General features: G+C 39.1%; 1 protein-coding gene across 16 annotated transcripts in view; it reads left to right on the plus strand.

Annotated features, from left to right (window-relative positions):
* The window catches only part of ERC1 (ELKS/RAB6-interacting/CAST family member 1), a 415918-nt gene that overhangs the window by 262108 nt on the left and 129911 nt on the right, over positions 1-23899 (plus strand). The window lies entirely within an intron of this gene.

The following is a 23899-nucleotide window of genomic DNA, read 5'->3' on the forward strand; positions in this document are numbered from 1 at the left end:
ATATATACAATGGAATATTACTCAGCCATAAAAAAGAACGAAATAATGCCATTTGCAGCAACATGGATGGACCTAGAGATTATCATACTAAGTGAAGTAAGCCAGACAAAAAAGATAAAATATCATATGATATCACTTATATGTGGAATCTTAAAAAAAAAAAAAAAAGATACAACCGAACTTGCATACAAAACAGAAATAGACCCACAGACATAGAAAACAAACTTATGTTTACCAAAGGGGAAAGAGGAGGAGGGATAAATTAGGAGTTTGGGATTAACAAATATATAAATTTTATTATATGTAATATAGATAACCAACAGGGACCTACTGTATAGCACAGGGAACTATACTCAATATTTTGTAATAACCTATAAGAGAAAAGAATCTGAAAAAGAATATATATATTTACACACACACACAGAGAATGTATAGATATATGAATTATATATATAAAGAATATATATATCTAAATTACTTTGCTGTACACCTGAAACTAACACAGCATTGTAAATCAATTATACTTCAATTTAAAAAAACAGCTGGACAACTAAATGAAATTAAGAAAACAATGCATGAACAAATGAGAAGTTCAATAAAGAAAGAGAAACCATTGAAGAAAACCAAACAGAAATCCTAGAGTTGAAAAATATATTGATTGAACTGAAGAATTTACTAGAGAGCTTCAATAGCAGACCTGACCAAGCAGAAGAAAGAATTAGTTAACTACAACACAGGTCACTTGAAATCATCCAGTCAGAGGAGCAAAAGGAATAAAAAGGAGTGAAGAAGGCCAACATGAATTATGAGATACCATTAAAAGAAGCAAGCTGTGCATCACTGTGTATCAAATCATCATGTGGTACACCTTAAACTTGTGTATGTTATACATCAATAATGTCTCAATAAGCTGAAAAAAAATATTGGAAGTATTTAAAGATTTAGATAGAAAAAAGACCTGAGGAATGAGTAGCAGTGCCATCTGATTGAGAAGCCAGTAAGGAACTGGAGGAAGAGCAGAACATTCCAGGCAGAGGAATTAGCATAAAGAGAGGTCCAGTGATGGGAAGGGCTTAGGGTGTTCAAGGATCTGAAGGAGAGCTAGTGTGGTCAAGTGTAGAAAATGGGGTTAGGTATTCAGAACGCGTGAAAAGGACAAGATTTACATCATGCAGGGCCTTTGAGCCCATGTCACGGATTTTATACATAAATCCTGAGGTAATTTGCTTGAATTTTAATCTTCTCCATCTTTCATGTAGAACTTTTAAATTATGATTTAATATAATGTATTGACTGACATGGATATACTGTTTTTGAATGTCTTCTTCTTATTTCCTTTTCCATTTTCCCATTGAGACTTTGTTCTTTAAGAAACACAGTGCAGAGTCTTTGGTTTCATTTGTAGTGAACCAGATTCTTCAGGTTACTGCTTCAGTTACATAATGTGGAGTAGGTTGATAAGTGTCATTAAAAATCTAATGTGGCGGTGGTTGTTGGTTAATAGAATCAGTTGCAAAAACCTAAAATAGTAGAACTGGGGTGATCAAGTGTAAGGAATTTTTTTCTGGTAGTGAGATACGAAAGGCCTTATGAACTTAGAGAACAAGAGAGAGAGATGTGCCTTTGGTGTTTCTACATATGTCTACGAAAGTAATTTATCAATGCAATTTTTATTGTCACTTCTAACCTAGATCCATTGTTGCTTTATTGCCTGCAAGCATCACAGTCAGAATTTTTTTTCTGTATAGGTTCTGGGATACCAGGACTTAACTTGTACAACTTATTTTAGACTAGAAATTTCTTGGAGTGGAACTTTATAAGCACTATTCTATTTTTTTGCTCAAAAAAAAGAGCAGTTGCTTTATTACATAGAGTTATCAATTATCTTTCTGGCTGTTTCTCTTGAACTAGTCATGCTTTTCTTTCTTCCTGTGGAGATACGTTATATAGCCAAAAATAAGTGTTTTCAAGAGCTGAATGGAATGGAATTTAATTAAGTTTGAGTAATATAAAAACTTTTCCATTGGCTTTCTATGATTGAATTTGTAGTATGGAAAACTAAACCAATTCTTGTTTATGCTATCCAGGGTTACATAATTGCATTGTTTGAAAACAGTATAACCCCCCTTTCCCCCAAGAACATCATTTTGTCTTTTGCGTCTCAGTTTGGGGGTTGGATAGCATAATTTCTTCTCTTAACAGTGCATTTTCTCCTGCTTGTGGCTACTATTTGTATGATTTCCTCATACAAGGAAATAAGTGGGAATAAGTGGGGCTGTTTATCTGTGACAGGGGTGTGGTTGCATACACCATTAGAGTTTTTGTTCTGAATTTAGTACTGCTGAATGCCCCTTCAGTACCTTTAGCTTGACCTCTGGTCTTAAGCATGAAGGGTGATAGACAGAAACAAGTAAAAGAGGGTAGTATGTTTGCCTGTGATCTCTTAACCCATTGAGGGTGATTCTAAAATGCATTTGCTTCTCAGAGAAGAAAAGCAGTTGTTTTTAAAATATATTTTAATATACTTAAATATATAATTTAATATATTAACTTTGGTTGATTCTTCCCTTATTCCTAAAAAAAAAGACCACTCTCTGTTAAATCACATTGATTTTTAGGCTTGAATCATCTACCCTATTTGTGAGTTGGTCCATTCTTTCACACAAATTGAGTTTGATTTTAAACATTTTACTTGTACTGTCCCATTCACAATCCAGATCCTGAAATATACCCCACACATCTCAGCTAACGTGTTGAGTGATTACTGAAAGTTAGTTATGGTTTTTTCCACACTTGTTTATTCCAGTTATTCAGGATATTGTAATTATGTGTTTTTATCTTATATGGAACCAATGACATACTTGTAAGAAAAAAAATATTTCTGTGAAACTAAAGCTGAATGTTTTGGAAAGAAGATAAAAGTAAAAATCATTGTTTAAAAATCATTTTTGAATTAGGTAAAAGTGAGGTAATCATTGACTATGGGGGGAAATTTCTTTAATCTAAAAGTGTTTTAAACTGAAATTACTTTCAAATGTCTTTAAGTAGTAGCCCTACTTTAACAAAACTGGAACTTGAGGGGTCCTTTTTGTACAATGCAGAATTTAAGGCATTGTATCACATGGTGAGCTTTGGACCTCTCCTGCATCAAAAATTGGTGAAGCAGTGTACATTTATATGTATACTTTCTCCATTCTTTAATGAGCTTTTTTTTTAGTTAATCCATAGCAGAATTATCACAGAAAGGGGCATCTTCTACAGTTTCTTATAAATAATTTGTTGATTCTGGGAGCTCCAAAAGGTAACACTTTTATGTAGAATGTTGTGTATTATAAATTATTTATAAAAACATTATAAATAGCTGATTCTCAAATAGTAAATAATGAAAAACTACAGCAACTTTTCCACAGTGTGATATCTTTAAGATTTAACACAAACTAGGATAAATTTAGTCATATAAATTCGGTTTAATGCCAAAGACAAACTTATTAAAGAATATTGTAATTGTTTGCAAACCAAAAAGTTGGATTTTTTTTCCCACCCTTTCACAAAAACTATTAATAATTCCAAGCCTCAGGAAGTCAGGACAGCTACATCATGATATGACTTGCCTGGGTTTGATAATTTACTGAGGTAACTGCCAATTGCAATTACGACCCTATGAGCTTAACCAGGATAGACTTAATTATTGGCTTACTATATTTAAATCAGAAAGAAAAGCTCATACAGAATTTTGTACCCATACCCTGAAAAAATGTGAAGCTGTTTTGGACTACAATTTCATAGCTTTTGTGGCTAATGAGGCATGAAGTAAATTGGCAAGCTCAGACTGCTCCGAGTACAGTGGTGCAGTGTGCATTTTCTAATTCCCAGCCCTTGGGATTCCAGCAAAGGTCACAAATTGAACAAAGTCAGGATTAATCAAAACTACAATCAAATAAAACCCAATCATTAATCCTCTTCTGAGTTACAGAGGAGTGATTGTGTCATTGTGTGAGAAACACTGAAGAGGGCTCTTTTGTAGTATGCAGGAAAATCAACAGTAGGTGTCAAACAGAAAAATGAAGCCCTGCAGGTGAAGCTGTCTCTGGAGCCAAGAGACACTGGCAATTTATGCAGAGTTGCAAGTGAGCCTTTGGAGAGTTGAAAGGGGTGTTGGCACGAGCTGTAGAACACGCGGGGCTCTCGGTGGGGCCCTCCACAGAGATGAGTTCATGGGCCACAGCAGCCCTGTTCGCTGGGAAGCTTAGTGTTTGGAGGTAGCAGCTCCAAGCAACAGTCTCGCCCAGGTTAACTACCAAAAATTTACTGTGTGATTCTCAGCTCTTTGTAATTGTGAAGAAGAGTTTCTAGAAAAGCATTTCCTCTGTGGGAGTAATTAAGTGTTAGAATATGTCATACCCAACAAAAAGAGGGAAGAGTTACCAAAGAAGAGAACTTTCAGCCCATATTTCTTCCATGCTTCTGACTTTTGACCTTACTGATGCTTGCTTGATGATAGCTCTTGTTATTTCTGCTACCTTATAGTCCACAGTGATCATTTCTTCATTTTTCATTCCTTCGTGTCAAGTCAATGTCAGTTTTATTACCCAGGTATGCTGAGAGTATAATTTAATTTATTTATTTATTTACTTATTTTTGGCTGTGTTGGGTGTTCGTTTCTGTGCAAGGGCTTTCTCTAGTTGTGGCGAGTGGGGCCACTCTTCATCGCGGTGCGCGGGCCTCTCACTGTCGCGGCCTCTCTTGTTGCGGAGCACAAGCTCCAGAAGCGCAGGCTCAGTAGTTGTGGCTCACGGGCCTACTTGCTCTGCGGCATGTGGGATCTTCCCAGACCAGGGCTCGACCCCGTGTCCCCTGCATTGGCAGGCAGATTCTCAACCACTGCGCCACCGGGGAAGCCCAAGAGTATAATTTAAGAATCAGTTTTGATGTTTAATTCATCCTTACTGTGGATGTTATACGTGGTATGTTTTTGCACGTGTGGTTTAAGGCTAGCACTTGCCTCTGTTGATTAGCTTTCTGCTTTGCTCACATAGCAAATAGGAAAATTCTTAATCCTTGCCCCATCTTGGATTTGGTAACTGATTTGAAAGCCCCAAAACAGGTGATTGTTGTGATCACATGACTCATTGAGTTTCCGTTCCTCACATTGCTTTTTGCTGTTGATGTGCTAAGCCCTCTGGATCCAGGGCAGTGTCCGGTGTCCGTGCACACATTGCTGGTCAGTCCCATAAACCTGCATTGCTAAAATTGTCGCCTGGCTTGATGGCAAGACTTCATTGTGATGAGGTATCACTTCAGACTTTGCCTTTCCATTTAAGTTCTTCTATATTACCTTTTGGTATCATTGCCGAAGCATCGTGAGTTGAGTTTATCGTTAGAAGTTTACATAATTTGACTTCTGTTTCACACTTGTGGCCATCACAGAGATGTACCTGGCATGTTTAAATCCTGGATTTCTTAACCTGTAATAAGGTTTAATTTTCAGAGTGGCTAAAGCTCTGGTAGGACTGGGAAAGCATAGAGAACACTTGTGCGACTCTTGTGTGTTTATGGTGGGAGGAGGCCTCTCATTTTCTTTGACATATTGTCTTTCTGACCTTACATATGTAAACAAAATGTTAGATACATTGTTCTGCAGTTAGTATTTTAACTGAAAAGTGTTGTGTGTACTTATTAATGTCAACATAAAGATCTGCATATTCTGTTTAACAACTGCTTGGTGTTCCCTTGTATAGATGTCCCAATGTTTTTTCTATCATTTTTCTGCTCAAGGTCATACAGATTTTTTTTCCAGTTTTGCAGAATTACAAACAGTACTGCAAAGAACTTTGTTATACTTGCGTCTTGTCACATATTTAAGCATATTCTCTGGGAGAGATTCATTAATGCGATTACTGAGTCAAAACGTGAAGCAAATTTTATTTTGATTCCCGTTGCTAAACTCCTCTTAACAAAAGGCTCTACCACAGACTCCTGCGTGTACTGTGCATTATCTGGCTTTTAAGTTTTTGCTGACCCATTTCTGTATTTGGGATGCCTTCTGTTACTCCCTCTCGTCCTCCTTCAGCAGTATGGTATTCCACAGTACTGTACTTACTTAGTCCTCCACCGATGGCCATTTAAGTTACTCCTGACACTTAACCATTTTACACACACTGCTGCAAAATATTAACACATTCGTAATAAGACAGAATTTTCATAAATATAAGAATAACTTGTATAAAAGGTATTTCAACCGATGTGCGAGTATTTCTGTAGCATAAAACCCCAGCAGTGGAATTGTAGGGTAAGACAGCATATGCATCTGTAATTCTAGCTAATATTGTTGAATGAAAAAGCAGGACGGAAAGCAGTGTGCAAAGTGTTTTCAAGGGGGAGGCAAGAGCATATGCGTATGCAGGCACACACATGCTTATGTGTTATCATCTGGGTCAGTGGGAGGGAAATGACGGACAAAGGTCAGACAAGCACACACGCATAAATATATAATTTTCAATCATTTAAAAATTTTTTAACAATGTGAATGTATTACCTATGTAATATTTTAAATATTTCTTTAACATAGTAGTAAAAGCATGAGCTTTCAAATTAGAACTAAATTTAAATGTGCACTGTGTGACCTTCAGCATAAACATTTAATTTACTCTGAATCTCTGTTTTCTCATGTATGTAAATGAAACTAGTAGATGCTTGTCTTGCAGAGTTGCATAATTCAATGAGAAACTGTGGGAAAGTGGATAACACAGTAGCCAGCTCATGCTGCATTTGAGCAGAGAGTAAGTTCTTTTGGATTCCTTCCATTCTTTCAGCCAAAGATATTTCTGTAATATGAAATCCTGAGAGGTAGTATTTAGAGGGATAAAGCTTAATCAGAGAATGTCTGTTGTCTATTGCACTCTATTTAGATGTGAATATAGAGGCAGAATTGAACCATTTATCTTACTCAGAAGGAGGCCATTACCCAGGCTTGATCTTTGTGACGGTGACTTCTTTTATGTTACCAGACAATGGAAAAATGAATACGAGTGGGAAACTAATATATATTTATTAGTTTTATATATATACACACACACACACAGAGAATAGAGCTGTTACAGTGAGTAAAACATTTATTCAGAAGCTGACATGAGCAACCCTTAAGCCAGGCTCGTATGTTATCAGGCATGTATGTTGTAGTCTTGTATTGATGTGTGTGCATGTGGGTTTGTGTGTGTGTGTAAACTGGATCTACTTATAAGCCACTGTAATTTAGCCAGTGATAGCTTCTGGGTAATTCCTGCAAAGAAATAAATTTTGAATTAGTGTTGTGTATATACGCATAGCGGAAGAATATCAGCTTTTGAAAATAACAAGTACATGTTATCACTACAATATATTAAAATGTCTTGTGTTTCTTCCAAATTTACTCCATTAGTTTTCCCTGCCAAGTCATTTGTACCTCAAGGACTTCATAGAACCTTCCTTGTCAAGAATATCAAATTAGAAAAGACTCTTGGCAAGTTTCTATAAAACTTTCTAGAAACCAGTGGTTTCTATAAACATCCAAGCTGCCTTGAGTATTGGTCTCCAACTCCAAAGAACCAAAGAGATCCTAAGTGCAATTCTTTTTGTTTTGTTTTGTTTCTTTTTTCTTTTATTCTCTTGCCAAAATTTTGCATCTTGCATATGACTTTCATCCTTTTTCTCTACGTCAGTTTGCTTGGGAGTGCTTTAGATTACCCACTCCAGTCTCTTCGCCACTTCAGATGGTCAGCAATTATAAAAGATAAATTATTCACTGACACAAATAAAGGTGTAGCTATGAAAGTCCTTCTTTTTATATTTACTACTTAAGAGAACAGAAAGTGATTTTAGGTGATTTAAATTGACTTCATAGGATATTAATCTAATTACTGTCCAGACTTTCTTCTGAAATGTTACAAGAATTCATATTCAGAAGCATACTCAAATGCTGTAACTCATTCTTATGTTAATATACTATCTACTTCTTTCCCTATAAGTCTTTGGATGACCTCTGCTTAAATTCACTAAAATATCTAAACATGTAATATGTATACACACACATACTGCATTCTGTGTTACGGAAGGAAGTTTCACTTAATAATACTTTCCTTTCTACATGTAGAACATTTTGATATTTTATACTGTTTCACTTATTTCAGTACAGTTAGAACAGCACTAAAATAACAGATACTACTGTGTTCTTTACTTTGTTTATCAAGAGTTCTGGTGTCCACCATTTCTAACTCTTTGAAGATGTTACAAAACCTCAAGGTTTTCACATATTTTCCTCAGAAGGTCAGCTTCCACGTGGGCTACCTTATCTATAAACATGACAGTTTCTACGTGTGGACTACAACATACACAATTATGCAGCAGGTCTGCAGTTTGTATTCTGTTCCACCTATATAATACAGAATAACTATCCAATGTATACAACATTCAAAAATATTTGGGGGGGTAACTTTTGCAATTTCCATTTTACAATTTTTTTCTGTGGCCGCAAAGCTTAGCTAACCCTTAAAGAGTCTTATTATTACAAAAAATATTGCAGAGAACAAAAATGCCACATGCTCCTTCTAGAATGATTCTGGGGCTCCTCTTTGACTCTCCTGCTCACAAACATTTTGTTTCTAAATACTTGATTTCTCTTGTCCTCTCTGTACCATAATTTGTACCTTCATGGTGATTTTTGCCTGGATTTCCTTAATTGCCTCCTAAGTGGTCTTCTTGTCTCATTGTAATGCATGCTTCACATTGCCTGACGTAATGATTGGTATAAAATTCAGATCTGCTGAATCTTCTCCTTAAAATTTTTCAGTGTCACTATCTCCTCCCTTTACATCCTCCACAAGAAAACTTACTTTTCTTAGTATGGTGTGTGTAGCTCTCCGTGATCCCTCTCCTGCTTTCTGCCGCCCGTACATGTGGTTGTGGTTCATGTATTCTTGTTGCTGCGTAGTAGTCCAGTCTATGACTGTACCTTAGCTTATTTATCAATTCAACTGTAGATCAAAACTTGTTTGGATACCTTACAGAAAGACCACACTAGATTTTATTTACCTCTTTACTTATAGTCTCTTCCAATAGGTTCACTATTTATTGAGGCCAGATTGTTTTCATCTTGTACCTTCTAGTACATTACATGGCCTGTGAGTGTTTTTTGAAAGAATGGGGAGAGGGAGGAGGAAGGTTATTCTATTATTGTAGGACGAATTAGACAATATCCATCACCATTCTTAGAATGGTAATTTTTTTTCTTTATAAATTTATTTTTTTTTGGCTGCGTTGGGTCTTCGTTGCTGCACACAGTCTTTCTCTAGTTGCGGCAAGCGGGGGCTACTCTTTGTGCGGGCTTCTCATTGCGGTGGCTTCTCTTATTGTGGAGCACAGGCTCTAGGCGCACGGGCTTCAGTAGTTGTGGCTCACGGGCTGTAGAGCACAGGCCTCAGTAGTTGTGGCACACGGGCTTAGTTGCTTCATGGCATGTGGGATCTTCCCGGACCAGGGCTTGAACCCGTGTCCCCTGCATTGGCAGGCGGATTCTTAACCACTGCGCTGCCAGGGAAGCCCTAGAATGGTCATTAAAAAAACAAAATCTGCCCTATATTTCTCAGGCTGCTTCCTGCAGCTGTGTTCACTCATAGGCCTTTGTAATGGAAAAGTGAATTCTCAGCACCTCTTTTTAAACTGTAGGGATTTATTAAGCTGCGACTTTCCCATTATCTCTACTTAGTAAATTCTTCTACTCCCATGACTATGGAGCACATTTTTATTTCTCTTAGAAACAAAGTTGTCTACGTGAAATCAGTGGTAGAGTGTTCATATATAAAATTAAGCTCTCACAGTTGGTGGAAGAATAATGATGTCAAATGGAATCAGACCTGTACCTTTCTGAACCTTTCCATGTCAGGAATCCACTAGGAATGAGATTAACCTTAGAATTTGAAAAAGGGAATCCTTATCATGTAAAGTGTAATCTGAGGAGATACAGAATTAAGAATTCCAGTTTGTTGTTCAGATCCATTCATAAACTCAGTCTTTACTGAGTTCATCCAGAATTTTCCTTACATGTTCTTATTCAAGAAGTTACAATGTTGTGATTGAAGCATAGGGAATCCCTCAGGATTTTGTCCTGGATTTAACTTAGTTTCTTGACATGCAGTTACATTGTGTCTTTTCTAAACTGGAAGCAAAACTGACGCAAAGAGAGGTGGCCCTTGTCAGTTCACAGTCACTCTAATAGGAAGCAGGATTGATTAATGGGGTGGAAAATAAAGGTTTGTTTTCTTTTAATACATTTGAGAGAGAAGTAAAGTCACCCCTCATTATTTGTGGGTTCCGTTTGTGCCAATTCACCTGTTGCTAACACTTATTTGTAACTCCAGACGCAGCACTCAGACACTCTCACAGCCACTCGTGGACGTGGGCAGAGTGGCTGGACTTTGTGACTCACTTTCCATGCACATCCCGCTGGGGCTGAGCCACGTGCTGTTTGCCTTCTCGTCTGGCTGTCACACTCCACACAGGGTCCTCTTCACGGTCTGTGGAGGCCACTTGTTTCCCTTCTTTGCACGAAGGGCTGCCTGGCGTACCTCTGATGGGCCTTACGGAGGAAACACGTGTGCTGGTGAAGCTCTATTCAGGCGTGAGCAGTAAGTCGTGTTCTTGGCCTGGAGTCCAGTGTTAACGAGTCAACAGTATGTGTTAAATATGGTGTCTTTAACAAAAACACACATAAAACATGGTTAGGTATTGACTGGTTGGTGTAAACGTTGGACCCAGAAGCTCGCAGGAACCTCATCCTGTATTTCCCTTAGGAGCAGCGGGTCAGGACTTGTGAATTCAGTGTTCACAGCCACTTTATAGAGCATCACTACCACGAGTAAGGAGCATTATCTCTACTTAGTAAATTCTTGTACTTGATTGCCTTTTACTCCTGCTGTTAACAAGCTGGATTTACTCCTATTTTCTCAGTCTTTTCCCTCCAGCACCTATTACAAATCAATTGACCTTCACTTTGCTACACATATTTGTAACTTCATCTCAGGATTAAATTTTTTTTGCTGCATATTCTCATGAGACACAAGTACCTCTTGTGAAAGTAGCAGTTGCCTGCTGCTCGTACACCGTGGAGCCTGATGGTCAATGATGTTTTTAAGTCATCAATTTATACATTGAATTATCAGCATAGAAAATGTAGCTTCTGCTTGGAATTATCTCTTTTACTTCTGAGTGTAATTTAAAGGCAAACTGGCTTCATTCCTAGAAACTTGAGACTTTTAAAGTTTGTTCTACTCCTGATGAAGATTCTCTATGGGCACTTCAGATGGAGTATCTTTTACCCGTGGTTTTAGGTACTATACTGGGAAAGCAGGCAGTTGGTTTAGAAATCTTTATAAATAACACTTGGGTGCTTATATAATAAGTGTTTGTCTTCCTTTACTGTTTCCTGCTTCCATAAGTTTATTGAATTCATTGTACCCAACTACATAGTGTGGAGCATTTCTCGCCTTTCGTGTTAATAAAATTAAATAAATACATAATCGCTCCCATGTTAATAGCATATTCCTAGAAATAAGGAATTACTTCTTTCCATACCGGTCCTTTTAGAACTAGTGATCAGATCATTTTCTGTGTTTTAATGCTTTGAGGAGTAGTCAGTCATATGCTTGCAAGTTTATAATAAGAGATTGAATAAATATAGGACTATATACTTGAATTGATATCTACCCACTTGATACAGTAAGGGACTTAGATCCCACACTGTTAAAGTATTTGACATTGAATTAGTCTTATGCAGTGTTTAGAACTATGGGAATTTCTAATCTACTCCTGGGGGAAAATACCTAATTGGAGACACCACCTTTTTCAATATGAAATTTCAGAATTTATTTACTTAACAAAAGTTAAGAAGCAAACTGTTATCTTTTCTGTCCTCATTGTATGTGGATGCTCTATAATATTTTGTACCCTACTAGTTAACCCCCTCCTTTTTTTTTTTCCCTCGAAACTGTTTCCTCCCTTTGACTCTGTGGTACCCTTTTCTCATACTTCTTATTTATCTCTGGTAATGACCTTTTTTTTTGTTTTGAACTGTAATTCTGTATTTTAGTTATTTGTTTGTAAATCTGTGTTCCCCACTTGACTGTGAATCGTTTCTCATTTATCTCTCTCCATCGCAATACCTAGCACACATTAATTATTATCATATATAGTAGATAGTAAGTAATTATGGACGCGAACTGTTTGCACTGCTTGAGTGTTGGTGCCCCCTTTGGCCTGAGCTTGCCCGTCTGCCATCCGCACTCACTCTGGGCAGGCTTCCCTCCCTTTACTACTGAGAGGTTGTGTTGAAGAAGGGGAGCTCTGGAACCAGACTGCCTCCTGAGTCCTCTGTCTTCAGCCTGTTTTCACCTTTGAATTCCGACTTCACTCGCTGCTAAACAGCTTTTCACACGGTAAATATGGCGGTATCGTTTCCCAACTTAAAATTCTTTCAGTAGCACCCATCTCCTGGAGGATAAACCTAACTTCTTACAGAGCCCTGCGCAATCTAGTCTAAGCTGTCTTCCTAGCTCCTTCTCCTACCCTCTCTTCTCTCCTCCTCTCCTGCCCCTTACCCTTGCACCATACACGCAAACATCCTAAACACAATGATTTTTGACCTCTTGTGGTTTGTTGGTTTGCTGGAAATGGGGCCACTGCCGTGTCCGTTAGGAAGCAGTGATGTTTACTTTTGAGGAAGGCATTCCCCTCTTCAGATTTATTAATTCATTTAACAAGCTTAAATTATTAAGTCTGGTCATTGTTATTGGCCAGACACTGATAGGTGATAAGAGGGGGGGCAATAATACAAAGGTAAATAAAACCCCGGGAGTTCACAACAGAGAAGACAGGCTCAAAACGAATGTAAGATGGTATCTGGTAAAGGTATGGAAGCTCGAAGGAAGAACCAGCTCACAGGGAATTTGATGGGGAGGAGATCACAGAGGAGATGATGACAAATGAGTTATGGTTTAAAGATTAAGATTTTCGCCACAGAGGGAAGGACGAGGAGGAGGAGGAGACTCATTCTGGGCTGGTCAGCACTGGAGCTGCGTGGATGGAGGGAGCTTCTCGGTGGAGACAGACTGCACTTGAAGGCTGGGGAAGTCTTCTGTGCGGATGAAAGGAAGAGTGATCCCGGTCAGTCTGCAGCGCTAAAGGCATGGCTGTGTTCGGGCAGCAGCAGGCAGAACGTTGGGAGCACACTGTGAAGACATCAGTGTGTGTCCCAAGCTTTGGGCATTTTTCCTGTATTTCGAGCCTTTATTGTAGGGATATAAAAATAACAAGTTTGCATCTCTTAGGAATACCCTCTGGTCACTATGTGGGCAGTAGATGAGGATGGGGACCGGGCAACGAGAGCCTGTCGGGAGTGGGTACGGGAGCCCGAAGAAGCGACTTCAGTCAGGAAATGGCAGAAGGGGTGGCGAGTCTCTCAAGAGTAAAACATAGAGAATTTAGGTCACTGGTACCTTTTGAGACTCCTGAGAGGCAGTACAGTTTTTTTTACATTACAGACTTCAGAGTCAAACAGGGCTGGACACAAACCCTGTCTCTGCTGCCTACTCTGTAGGTGTGACCTTGGGCAAGTTAGCCTCTGTGAACCAACTTCCATCACTTAGGAGAATGAGCAGAGCAGTCGCTGCCCACAGGGATGCTGTCAGCATCTTACCATGAGAAGAGAGCTCGGTGTGGACCAGCTCCCGATGCACTTTGGTCTCCTTCCTTCCTTTCCGTTCTCTTACTTTACATGTAAGGGAACTGGCATTCGGAATGGCCAAGTGATTCATGCACAGTCAGAAGCCAACTTAGTGACAGAACTGGTGCCAGATCCCACTTTGATTGCCACTGGATTCTTTCCACTATTCCAAGAAACATCCATATTCATTTATTCTCATGTGTACAGTTTTCAATGAGAAAAAAAAAACTGTTGGTTCATCTTTTTTTTCTATCTTGATAAGATCTGGGGCTTATAGAAATTGCTGTGAATTAAGCATTCATACACTGACCCCAGTCCAGAAAGGCGGGTGTTGGATTCCAGCATATGAACATCTTCAGTGATGATAATTCCACAGTTCTCAGCAGTTTCTTTTAGGTCCACCTTTTCTCAACTGGTACAGTTCTCCAATTCTGAACTTTTATCTGTATTGAAAATTGCTGTAACTTGCCTCAGTAGTCATTTTCCCATTTTGAGCCTGTTTGTATTTTCTAAACTTTCATTTCCAACTTGGTTTTCCAGTTTGCCAACCTCCATTTGTCCATTTTAGGTTTTGTTGGATGAATTCAATTACCTCTGGCTTTCTTTTCCACGTGTGATTTTCCTTACTCTTGCTGATTAAAAATTAATAAGAGTTCCTGTGCCTCAACAGTGGATTAATAAAGAGAATTCTAGTCTAGGAATTGAGAAACCTTCTTTTTCTTCCATCTCTCTTTTTATTGCTAGGCTTCTTCAACATCACAATAGGAAAAATTACATTTGTAAAGTAATCTTATATCTTTAAAAAGAGGGTCCAAGTTGGTATACAGTATTTGTTTTGTGAGGAATGTGAATATTCTATATACTTTTGACAATAAAGTTGGGCATAAGTATGTAGTGTCTGAAACCTGAATAATTCTAATTTTAAAGTCTGAGTGTGGGCAGAAAGAGTAGTACATCAGTTGTAGAGAAATTGTGTGGCCACGTTTTACCCAGAGAAAAAATAAAGACTTAAACCCACATTCCAAAATAGAAAAGACGTTGGGAAAATATTTTGCTTAGAAGGAATGATTGCTTTTTGTTTTTGTCTGCTTTAAAAAACAAAACAAAAAAACGAAAAACCCCACGTGTTTCTTCTTTTAAATGTGCAACACGAAAGTACTTCTTGAGACCATTGTTAGCTGTTTCTCCCTCCCACTGTGCTTCACTCTCTTTACCAGGATTTCAGTTCTGCTGTGTTACCTTCTAAGCTCTGCGTCTCACTCAGACTTGAGCCCACGTTGTTAGGGTCATATCAGAGGTGAGTCAGTTCTCCTGTCTCCCCCAAACTCACATGTCCACTTTCCCACCCTTAGTCCTGATAATAGGGTATTCGAATGGTGCCCATGTAATGGCAAATCCAGTGTTAGGCATTTCCTACTCTGAGCTAATCGATCCAATAAGTTAAAGTGGATAAATGGGTGCAGTAGGTTTAAAACATATCTGTCTGTTATGGATTTGCTTTTACTTTAGAGAAGTCAGGAAGTCCAGGACTCCTTAAGAGGCTCAGCCTTCTCTCACCCTTGGCAGCTGACAGGCATACTGATGAGGTGATAATGAACCTGAAAGTCTGCCCTCCTGGCCGAGTGGGAGGGGAACCCAGACAGTGCACTTGCCTCACTCTGGAGCCTGCCAAGATTTTTACTTCTTCCTAGAATGCATCGCAAGAAGATTAACAGGTGGACTTGCCAGGGTACCTGTCACTCATGGAGACCAAAGAAGAATATACAGCGTGTTACTCTCAACATAGCAAATCAGAGGTTATAGGCCCAGTCACTGTAACCCAGGCAAAGAGGAAACATTGGAAGGACTATGTGTGTGTGTGTGTGTGTGTGTGTGTGTGTGTGTGTGTGTGTGTGTGTGAGAGAGAGAGAGAGAGAGAGAGAGAGAGAATGAGAATGAATTATGTGCAGAGAACTAACTGTGGCCACATTTTACCCAGGGTGAGGATGAGGGAGATAATATATATTTTAAAACTATCTGATACTGCATATAGTATGCCAAATTACACATCCCAGAATTATTAGCTACACCTGTTTATTTGATTTCTGGGAATGTTTTCGAACCATCTCAAACTCAATTGAAAACAATGTCAGTACTTAAAGTAAACCTTCCAGTGTTGTTTTCAGTTTCAGATGCTGGTGTGAATCTCTCATTATTCTAAATGGAGATTATGCTTCCACTGACCATTGTTCTCCAGGTCTCACAACAGTGAAGCATTTGCTCCCTCTTCCGTCTGTGCACCCCTCCCCACCTCACATACGGCACCCCTGCAGGCAGCGGCACTGCACGCACACACTCTGCCCCACACAGTGGCAGCTCAGTGTGAACAGGCAAACGTTGTTTAATTAATGAATGCTTACTAAACATGCAATATTGCTGGGCTTTGAAAGTCTCTAAAATTTAAAAATAATCAATTATGTGTAGCAAAAAAATTTATTATTTTTGTAATGTATGATACCCTCTGCATTGCTCAATGTTCCTTTCATACACACTCCTGTAACGAAAAATCTTTACTTGTGAACAGCAAACCTTTACAGGATGAGTTAGAATGTCACCGTGTACTAGGCGAGAAGAGCTGTGTGCCTCTTCCGTTACTTTGGCAACTCGTTGCTTTGTGTCTTGTGATTTTTCTTTTTTAATAAGTCAATCAAATGCAATAAGATAGTTTTTCAGTTTCTGATACTCAGTCTATAATTCAAGTAATAACATTTTGTGTGATTCCAGTGTTCAAGATATGGGGTGGGTTTTTTTATGGAAAATTTTAAACATATTTAAAAGTAGAACAAGTAGAACAGTGAACTTTGGTGTTTGTCATTCATCTTTAACAGTGATCAACTTATGACTAATTTTATTTTATCTGTATTCTTACTTCCCCCATTCTGTTTTATTTTGAAGCAAATTGTAGACATATTATTTTATCCTAAGTCATTCAGTATATATTTCTAGAAGATGAGAGTTCTGTTTAAAACATGGCAACAGTACTATTATCACAGCTGAAAAAACTTAACAGTAATTCTTTATTTTCATCGAAGTTAGTGTAAACATTTACTAGGCTGTTTCTAAATGGTTTGTACTTTTGATTATTTGTAGCTTGTGGAACTCAGCATCCAAACCAATGTCTATGTTGAAGCTGCTTTATATGTCTCTTAAGTCTATTTTAAGTTCCCTTCCATCTCTTTTACCCCTTTCAGTTTGTTGGAAAAAACCCAAGTTCTTAGCCCTGCATTCTGGGTTTGGCTAATTACATCACTATGGAGACATTTAACATTTTTCCATTAATAGAATTTTTTATTATAAATTGATTCTTAGATTTACAGGCTTGTCAAATTAAAATGTTTTCAGTAATCACATTCTTGTTGGTAATGTTGCTATTTAATCATATAGGTCAAAATTAGAGTTAGAATCTCAGCCATTTTTTAGCTGTGTGAATTCAAATAAGTTAATTAATTTATCTGTGTCTCTCCCATCTCTGAAATGAAAATAATTATAGTACCTCTTTGGGTTGTTGTGAGAATTAAATCAACATTGTTATCAGTCATGGTTGTGATCATAGTAATCAAAAGGTGTATCAATGGCTTAAAATTGGTCCTCTGATTTCAGGAAATATTTGATAGGTCATTTCCTACTTATCATGTGATGAAACACTTGTCTTTTTGATATTCATAGAGAGGCTCCTTCTCTTTCCTTTCTTGGCTTTAGGCAGGATATGAACTGTAGGTTCCCTCTGTGCCTACTTTCTGGAGAGTTTTTTTTTTTTTTTTTTTTTAATTTATTTATTTATTTATTTATGGCTGTGTTGGGTCTTCATTTCTGCGCGAGGGCTCTCTCCAGTTGTGGCAAGCGGGGGCCACTCTTCATCACGGTGCGCGGGCCTCTTACTATCGCGGCCTCTTTTGTTTCGGAGCACAGGCTCCAGACGCACAGGCTCAGTAATTGTGGCTCATGGGCCTAGCCGCTCTGCGGCATGTGGGATCTTCCCAGACCAGGGCTCGAACCCGTGTCCCCTGCATTAGCAGGCAGATTCTCAACCACTGCGCCACCAGGGAAGCCCTCTGGAGAGTTTTTATCGTAAATGGGTGTTGAATTTTGTCGAAAGCTTTTTCTGCATCTTTTGAGATTATCATATGGTTTTTATCCTTCAGTTTGCTAATATGGTGTATCACATTGATTGATTTGCATATTTTGAAGAATCCTTGCATTCCTGGGATGAACCCCACTTGATCATGGTGTATGATCCTTTTAATGTGCTCTTGGATTCTGTTTGCTAATATTTTGTTGACGATTTTTGCGTCTATGTTCATCAGTGATATTGGCCTGTAGTTTTCTTTTTTTTGTGACATCTTTGTCTGGTTTTGGTATCAGGTTGATGGTGGCTTCATAGTATGAGTTTGGGAGTGTTCCTCCCTCTACTATATTTTGGAAGAGTTTGAGAAGGATAGGTGTTAGCTCTTCTGTAATGTTTGATAGAATTTGCCTGTGAAGCCATCTGGTCCTGGGCTTTTGTTTGTTGGAAGATTTTTAATCACAGTTTCAATTTCAGTGCTGGTGATTGGTCTGTTCATATTTTCTATTTCTTCCTGGTTCAGTCTCAGAAGGTTGTACTCTTCTAAGATTTTGTCTGTTTCTTCTAGGTTGTCCATTTTATTGGCATATAGCTGCTTGTAGTAATCTCTCATGATCCTTTGTATTTCTGTAGTGTCAGTTGTTACTTCTCCTTTTTCATTTCTAGTTCTGTTGATTTGAGTCTTCTCCCTTTTTTTCTTGATGAGTCTGACTAATGGTTTATCAATTTTGTTTATCTTCTCAAAGAACCAGCTTTTAGTTTTATTGATCTTTGCTATCGTTTCCTTCATTTCTTTTTTCATTTATTTCTGATCTGATCCTTATGATTTCTTTCCTTCTGCTAACTTTGGGGTTTGTTTATTCTTCGTTCTCTAATTGCTTTAGGTGTAAGGTTAGGTTGTTTATTTGAGATTTTTTTTGTTTCTTGAGGTAGGATTGTATTGCTAAAAACTTCCCTCTTAGAACTGCTTTTGCTGCATCCCATAGGTTTTGGGTGGTCGTGTTTTCATTGTCATTTGTTTCTAGGTATATTTTGATTTCCTCTTTGATTTCTTCAGGTTATTAAGTAGTATATTGTTTAGCCTCCATGTGTTTGTATTTTTTACAGATTTTTTCCTGTAATTGATATCTAGTCTCATAGCGTTGTGGTTAGAAAAGATACTTGATACGCTTTCAATTTTCTTAAATTTACCAAGGCTTGATTTGTGACGCAAGTTATGGTCTATCCTGGAGAATGTTCATGAGCACTTTAGAAGAAAGTGTATTCTGTTGTTTTTGGATGGAATGTCCTATAAATATCAATTAAGTCCATCTTGTTTAATGTGTCATTTAAAGCTTGTGTTTCCTTATTTATTTTCATTTTGGATGATCTGTCCATTAGTGAGAGTGGGGTGTTAAAGTCCCCTACTATTATTTTGTTACTGTCAATTTCCCCTTTTATGGCTGTTAGCATTTGCCTTATGTATTGAGGTGCTCCTATGTTGGGTGCATAAATATTTACAATTGTTATATCTCCTTCTTGGATTGATCCCTTGATCATTATGTAGTGTCCTTCTTTGTCTCTTGTTATAGACTTTATTTTAAAATCTGTTTTTTCTGATACGAGAATTGCCACTCCAGCTTTCTCTTGATTTCCATTTGCATGGAATGTCTTTTTCCATCCCCTCACTTTCAGTCTGTATGTGTCCCTAGGTCTGAAGTGGATCTCTTGTAGACAGCATATCTACGGGTGTTGTTTTTGTATCCATTCAGCCAGTCTGTGTCTTTTGGTGGGAGCATTTAATCCATTTACATTTAAGGTAATTATCGATATGTATGTTCCTATTACCATTTTCTTAATTGTTTGGGGTTTTTTTTTGTAGGTCTTTTCCTTCTCTTGTGTTTCCTGCCTAGAGAAGTTCCTTTAGCATTTGTTGTAAAGCTGGTTTTGTGGTGCTGAATTCTCTTAACTTTTGCTTGTCTGTAAAGGTTTTAATTTCTCCGTCGAATCTGAATGAGATCCTTGCTGGGTAGAGTAATCTTGGTTGTAGGTTTTTCCCTTTCATCACTTTAAATTTGTCCTGCCATTCCCTTCTGGCTTGCAGAGTTTCTGCTGAAAGATCAGCTGTTAACCTTATGGGGATTTCCTTGTATGTTATTTGTTGCTTTTCCCTTGCTGCTTTTAAAATGTTTTCTTTGTACTTAATTTTTGATAGTTTGATTAATATATGTCTCAGCCTGTTTCTCTTTGGGTTTATCCTGTATGGGACTCTCTGTGCTTCCTGGACTTGATTGACTATTTCCTTTCCCATGTTAGGGAAGTTTTCGACTATAATCTCTTCAGATATTTTCTCAGACCCTTTGTCTTTCTCTTCTTCTTCTGGGATCCCTGTAATTTGAATGTTGGTGCATTTAATGGTGTCCCAGAGGTCTCTGATACTGTCCTCAATTCTTTTCATTCTTTTTTCTTTATTCTGCTCCCTGGCAGTTATTTCCACCATTTTATCTTCCAGCTCACTTATCCGTTCTTCTGCCTCAGTTATTCTGCTATTGATTCCTTCTAGAGTATTTTTAATTTCAGTTATTGTGTTGTTTGTCACTCTTTGTTTGCTCTTTGGTTCCTCTAGATCCTTGATAAATGTTTCTTGTATTTTCTACATTCTGTTTCCAAGATTTTGGATCATCTTTACTATCATTACTCTGAATTCTTTTTCAGGTAGGTTGCCTATTTTGTCTTCATTTATTTGGTCTTGTGGGTTTTTACCTTGCTCCTTTGTCTGTAAAAAATTTTTTCTCATTTCTTTTTTTTTTTTTTTCTTCATGGGTGGGGCTGTATTCCTGTCTTACTGGTTGTTTAGTCTGAGACATCCAGCACTGGAGTTTGTAGGCAGTTGGATAGAGCCAGGTCTTGGTGCTGAGATTAGGACCTCAGGGAGGCCTCACTCTGATTGATATTCCCTGGGGTCTGAGGTTCTCTGTTAGTCCAGTGGTTTGGACTTGGAGCTCCCACCACAGGAGCTCAGGCCAGACCTCCGACCTGGGAACCAAGATCCTGCAAGCTGCATGGCGCGGCAAAAAAAAAAAAAAAAGAGAAAGAAGAAAACCAGTGCAATATCAAAGAATAAAAAACAAAATAAAATTAGAAAATAGAACCACAACAGAAAAAAGTAAAAGAAGGGGGGGGCGGGGGGAACAAGCCAAAAGGAGATAATAATAACAAAGTATAAAGAATAAAATAAAATTAGAAAAATAAAAGATTTATTAGGAAAAATAAAAATATAAATGAATCTACAAGGTAAAATAGAACCCCAATCTAAAAGAGGAAAAAAGAAAAAACAAAAGGCATTGGTCCTGGGGCGGAGTTCAGGTGGGGCGGTGGAACTTAGGCATGGGTGGGGTTTAGGGTGGGGCGGGACCGAGGCGGGTGGGGGTGGGGGGGTGACGTGTGTGGGGGCAGGGCGACGTTCAGCATGGGGCGGGACCTCTGCTTAGGACCTGCGCACAAGGGGAGCGGCAGCACATGGAAAGGAGGGCCTCTGGAGTGTGGGGTTCCGGAGTTTGGAGGTAGGGCCCTGAGTGAGCGTGTGTGGGTGGGGCCCTGGCTGGGGTGCAGGGGCGGGGCTTGGGCTCTGCGTGGCAGGAGGGAGGCTCCGAGGGCAGAGGATTAGGCCGGGAGCCCAACAGGCTCCCTGGTGCCTGAGTGGACAGGGAAAGCGCTGGCCCCGTTCCTGTCCGTTCCTTCGCGCCCCTCCCCCACCGTCTCCCCCAGGGTCTCCCCAGTCGCCGCTGGACCCCTAACTGTGGCTGGGTCCCGCTGGCTGTAGGAACTCCTCCCATCCCCCAGCCGCCCCTCAGGGGTGCCGGTCCCGGAGGTCCGGCCTTTACTTTTACTCCCCCTTCCCTCCCTCCCACTCCCTCAGGACCCACGGCCAGAGGGGGCCTGGTGGGCAGAGGATCAACTCCGGGATCTCAGCAGGCTCCCGGGGGCCCAAGTGGGTAAGGGAAATCTTCCCACGCCCCCTTTTGGTCCTCTGCCCTCCCAGTGGTTCCCCAGTTTCCCCCTTCGGGCGTGGGATCCCTTCCCCTCAGGGGCGCTGGTTCCGTCCGGCCTCCACCTCTCCTTCCCCTTCACTCCCCCAATGCCCCACGTCCTACCCAGTTGCTGGGGGTTCCTCCCCTCCCCTTAGGTGTCTGTGGTCCCCCACCGGGGCCTGGTAGGTGCCCTAGTTGTGCAGAGACGCGAATTCCACGTCCTCCCAGTGGCCATGGTGACTCCGCCCTCTGCCGAGTGCTCTCTTGCTTCCGGTTCTGATGTATCATTTGACCTGCCCGGCTGGCGGGCTGGCTCCTGACTGGTGCGCACAGTCCGCACTGGTGGTCGCCCGGTCTGAATTCCGCACCTCACTTTGGGAAGTTTAAGATAATTATTTTATTATCTCCATCAAGGTTTCCCTTTGTCTTTAATCTTCAGTAGTGGTCCAGCATTTTAGGAGGCATGATAAGGAAAAACAGAAAACCACATGTTAAAGAAGAAAATTTTACAAGTAAAAGCAGTTGGTATATTAATGTGCATCACTAAACTCTCAGGGCCTTTCTTGTTTAGCTTCCCTTAATAAATTCAAAGGACCCATAGTGTGCTGTTTTTAACTAGATTAGAGGTTGAAAAGTGCCAAGTGATTATGTATCCACAGGTTTAGTCAGATTTGCTGATCTTGTCCAGTAACCGTTGAGTTTGGCTTTGTTTCTTATTCTATATAATAGCATTTTCTCTGCTGTGGTAAAACAACCCTCAGAAGCCAAGGCAACTGATTTTATCATTAAGTATGTAAATGAGGACACATTTCATAAAATTTTGTAAATTTAACACCAGAAGGACAGAAGTTGGAGAAGACAGTTGAGTAAAGGGAGTAATATACACACACACACACACACACACACACACACACACACACACATATAAACTTTTTTTTGATTCCATTTGCTTTTCAGATTAGATTTTTAAGGATTGCAGTTCTTATAACTGACCACACTAATCACTCATCCGTCTTTCTTGAGGAAAATAAAACGAAAAGTAAAAATATGTAGACATTAAAGAATAATCTAAGGGTTACAGACCAGCATTTCCTCTTTCAAGAGGGTAGCTTATCTTTTATCTCTTTCGTGACACAAGGTACGGATCGTGGGTCATTCCTCTCCACTTGCCCATGCCTGCTTGCTTCTTTGATTGTGTCTTTTTTCTTTATTTGGTCATTAATTGTTATCACTGTATACAGTTACTTCAATTTGACATTTGCTTTGATTTCATAATATACAAACTCATATGGAAGTCAGATAAACCCTATTGGTTTTAGGGACCTGCTTGTAATATGAAACCATCCATCTTCTTTTTTGATATTCATGATCTGAAAACGTGAATGTGTCGGTCAGTAGTCCTAAAAATACTTTTTGATTTCTTTTCTAAATCTTTTACAAGTTTATACCTGAATCCTTACTTTGTGAAGGTAAGGTAGAAGAATCCTCACGATACTGATTTGCAACCTATTGCAAAGTGCAACAAGGTTTAGAAGCAAGACTTTCTTCTCAAAGCCCATTAATTGAAAAGGGGTAAGCCAGAGTCTGGCCAGACAGTCCTTGACCTCACAAATTAGATTGAATAACTAACTGCATTACGTCCCATTATTCCATCTAAATTCCCTGCCCATCAGGTGCTGAGCTCTAGCCAGTCTTGGATAATCCTGCAGCTGAAGCTCTTCGTTAGTATCGTGCCTGTGATGCAGAAAAGCAGTTAGTCTGTTTCTCAAAAGAATGCAAACTCAGTTTTGATCCTACATGACAGTACTCTTTCCCAATTGAACTTGGTTAAACATTCTTTATCAAAGCCAGAAAGGTTATATGCAAGAACTTGGACAGATTAGGTGCCATCATTCTTTGTGTTTGAAAGGTGATTCTTTAGACATAAAGGAAAAGCTCTCCCTTTAATTTTAATAGGAACTGCTTATAAGGCTAAATGCTTTAGATTAAAAACTAAGTATTTTTTATTGTTGTTTCCTGTTTATAAATAGTTCATAG

The sequence above is a fragment of the Balaenoptera physalus genome (assembly GCF_965194825.1).
Source record: "Balaenoptera physalus genome assembly, chromosome: 13".
Taxonomy (NCBI): Eukaryota; Metazoa; Chordata; class Mammalia; order Artiodactyla; family Balaenopteridae; genus Balaenoptera; species Balaenoptera physalus.